Below are 4,003 nucleotides of genomic sequence, written 5' to 3'. Positions count from 1 at the left end.
CTGTGGGACATGCGAGACAATAATGTTCGAGTGTGTTGGCCTTGGCGAGGTGACACAGCTTGCAGGTAGAGTAGTGAGACACATCCTCAGTCTGGCAGACCTGCCACACTGGTCGGTAACCCAGCCGGAGTCTAGCACTCACTATATTGTGTCTACGGACCAGTAGTCCGTGTCGACGATATTTGTGTGAGGTGTCAATGAAGTTATCATAGTGCTGTATGGAGACACTGTGAGCTCGCTCGGCGTTTCTACGATTCGCTGTTAGGGTATGCATGGCTGAACACAGGATAGTTTTGTAATGACGTAAGGAGGGCGGGGTACGTATCACTGGTAATTCGAGATCACACGCAGCCTTTGCGAGACTGTCCACAGTATCGTTACCCGCGATGCCTACATGAGATGGCACCCATAAAAAGGACACAACCAATGTATTATCATGTGCATAGGCCAATCGACACAATATATCTCGCACTATATGGTTATCAGCAGGTCTTGGAGAGGAAAGGGCGTGAAGGGCAGACTTAGAGTCGCAGATGATTACCCCATTTAAACGTCTCTCAGTAAGGAGGGTAACAGCATCTAACAGTCCATTTAGTTCACAGTAGGTGGAACTTGATGTGTCGGGCAAGCGACGGCCAATCCACCCATCTCCCCCTGGTGGTTCCAGAGTGGGGGAGAATACAGCACACGCAGCACTCCCGTCCGCCTGCATTGAGCCGTCAACGTAGAGATGGTGTGCTGTGGGAACTGAGGCAGACACACAGGCGATGGTCTCTAGGGCCAACTGTTTCTGGAGAAGGGGATGGGCCGTTTTAGACGTGGGAGTAAAGGAGACGAAAGGGAGAGGTTCTCGCCAGGGTGGCAATTCAGGTACAACCTCAGCAGCCGGAACATCAATGGCCAATCTCTGGAAGTCAGCACACACGGTACGGATAAGGTTACGTCCACCCGGCCGAAGGTGAGGCCGAGGCATATCAGGGTTGAGTGCCGCCAAGATGACGTTGGAGTAGTGAGGAGCCAGATGGGGAGAGCATAGACACTTGATGCTAAAGTAAGTGACATTAGCGTATATCCTGTCAACAAGTGGGGTCAAGTTAAGCTCAGTTAGCATGTTGACTATTCTGGTGGAGGCAGGACAGCCCAGGATAAACCGCATGACTCTGTTTTGAAACTTTTCAAGGGGCTGCAGTGCTGTCTTAGGGAGCTGACAGAGTGCAGGAGAAAGGTAGTCAATTACTGATCGTAGGAACATTATGTAGATGGTCCTAGCGACAGGGATAGAAACTCCTTTCACGTTGTTGGCAAGCCACTTGACAGGGATGAATCGTCGCTCTAATCTATCCAGCAGGTCTGTAACGATTGGATGGATACGTTGCCGTGCGGGTATGGTTGGGGTGACACGCACGGGGGCACCTAGGTAAGTGTATTGTGTGCAGTGTGGTACAACATTCCCTCCCACGGTGAAGACTGGCAATGTTCGAGGGTTGCGTGTAGAGAATATCCTACTCTTGTCGGGTGAAATTATGAGGCCACAAGCAGCTGATGAATCATAGAATGAGTGAAGGAGGACCTGAAGATTCTGGGGTGAGTCGGTGTGGATGCAAATGTCATCAGCATAACACGTGATTGTAGTGCCAGGGATGTCAGGTAGTATAGCAAGAAGGCGGTGAACTAGGACATTGAAGAGAAAAGGACTGAGAACGCCACCTTGTGGAGTACCTAAGTCAAAATTTCTGGAGGTACTGCATGCGCCCCTAAAAAGGACTTGAGCAGTTCTGTTGCTAAGGTAGCTTCTTATCCATCTCAACAAGTTACCCTTGATACCAAAAGCCACGAGTTGATCAAGTATGATGTCCCTGTTTGCAATATCAAAGGCACTCTTGAGATCGATGAATGCGACCACACTGGTGGGTGAGAGGCGGGTATAGAGATCGAGAAGGCAGTGGTGTGTACCTCGCTGTGGCAGGAAACCATACAGTCGCGGTGAGAGCTTGGATTGGAGACGAAATATCAGACGGTTGAGGAATATTCTTTCAAGCACCTTGCAGAAGCACGAGGTTAGGGAGATGGGACGAAATTTATCAGTGCCGGGTTTAGGTATGGGTACTATAATACTGGAGGTCCACGCGCTGGGTACGTAACCCCTCTGAAAGCACATATTAAAAAGCTGTAAGAGTGGGTTATCTGGGACCTTGTGGAGAAGACGTAGGACAGAGTATGTGATCCCATCTTCACCGGGAGCCGTCGCCGTACCTCGAGTGAGGGCACGCTGAAGCTCTTGTGGTGTGATGGGTACGTCATCCTCTTTATCTGACTGCAACAGGGCATCTACCAAACGGAGAGTACGAAGGTTCGCCTGGGAAGAGAGGGCTTCTTGAACAGGTGTTGGGAGGTTATCAAGGCTTGATTGTGTAGACCAGGTGTCAATTAGTGTCTGTGCATATTCCATCGGACTATGATGGAGTGCAGTGCGGGGTCGTTTCTTTACAATTTTTTTAATTTTGTGCCACATGGTTCCTACGCTGGTAAGATGATTGATGCTGTCAGTAAGGGCATGCCACGAGTCAGTTTGGGCACACTGTTGTAGACCTATCAATTCGTCACGTGACGTCTGATATTGTTGAAGATGGGCAGGAGATGGTTGTCTTTGGAAGGTAAGGCCATGTTCCATCGCCTTCCTTTCTGCCTGAAGTACACGGTCATTAAGCGACGTTGTGCGAGGCCGAGGACTACGGGTGAGATGAGGTCTGGTGACATATCGGGTGTAAAAGTTGTGTGTTGATTTCACCAGTGAGGAATATAACTCATCAGGGGAATGAATGTTGAAAGTAGGAAGCAGAGTGGTCATGTAGGAGATATACGTCGGACAGTATTTAGGAGGTATCCGGATGCAGGTGCGGGCATAAGAGGAGGAGGGTGTAGCAGGTACTGTGTAGTGGAGGCCAAGGGCAATGTGGTCAGAGAAGAGCACGGGGATGGGGAAGCACTCGACACGTGATGCTACAAGTCCTGATGTGAATATGTAGTCCAGAGTACCTCCACGGGAGTGCGTGGCACCACCAGTATCCCAGCGTGTGAGTCTGTATCGTCGTACGTAATCCAAAAGTCGAGGTCCATTCGGTTAGGGATTGGAGAAGTATCACCCAGGTCAGGATGGCGCGCATTAAAGTCCCCCATGTAGATAACACCACGCAGCGTAGGTAAGGGCAAGGCAGCCAAGTTTATTCTTCCCGGGCTGAGTAGACATTACACAAACGTAACTTGTCATGTCCTATTGCTACCTCCAACAGTTGATAGGTCATGTTTGCATCGATCGAGGTACGGAGAAGCTGGTGTGGTATCGAGGAATGTACATATGTTATGAGCCCGTTTCTGACTGGGTGGACATAAGAGACGTATCCAGAGAGTGTAGGAGCCTGTCTCTCGCCAAGCAAAGGTCCCACAAAGGCTTCCTGAATAAAGATGACAGTAGGGTTGTTCTTATAAATATATCCCTTTAGAGCTGCAAGTCTCATGTAGTCCCTTATACCGCAGGCATTCCAGGAAATGACACGAAGCTCCATAGAACTATTGAAGGTTCCCTTTGACTTTGCGAGAGCTGTGGGTGGAGGTGGCGGTAGGGCGTAGACTAGCGTGTTGTACTCCATTTGATGGGGGGGAACGAGATAGTGGTTTCTGATTCGACGTATCTAGGTGGGAGGTGGCGGTAGGGCGTAGACTAGCGTGTTGTACTCCATTTGATGAGGGGGAACGAGGTAATGGTTTCTGATTCGTCGTATTAAGGTGGGAAGTGAGAGCATTAAATTTAGTATCAATTGAGGAAACAGTGGCAATCATTGCCTTCTGGCCCTCAACAAGAGTAGTGAGTATTGTATCTGTGGAGTCTTGTTTGGTGGCGAGATCGATTATACGTGTTTCAAATGTATCATACCGTTCTTCTAGGGATTTGCAGCGAGACATGAGGGTAGCGACAGCCTTACGTAGTTCAATGATCTGGTGGGAC

The 4,003-nt window shown here is 49.4% G+C and overlaps 1 pseudogene; it reads right to left on the bottom strand.

Annotated features, from left to right (window-relative positions):
• The window catches only part of LOC143029122 (uncharacterized), a 3,533-nt pseudogene extending 428 nt beyond the window's left edge, over positions 1-3,105 (bottom strand).
• Between the last annotated feature and the right edge of the window lie 898 nt (positions 3,106-4,003).

The sequence above is a fragment of the Oratosquilla oratoria genome, chromosome 10 (genome assembly GCF_046742065.1).
Source record: "Oratosquilla oratoria isolate Oo_2021 chromosome 10, ASM4674206v1, whole genome shotgun sequence".
In the NCBI taxonomy this organism is placed as follows: domain Eukaryota; kingdom Metazoa; phylum Arthropoda; class Malacostraca; order Stomatopoda; family Squillidae; genus Oratosquilla; species Oratosquilla oratoria.
The sequence above is the reverse complement of the archived record's forward strand: the minus strand, read 5'-3'. Positions and strand labels throughout refer to the sequence as shown.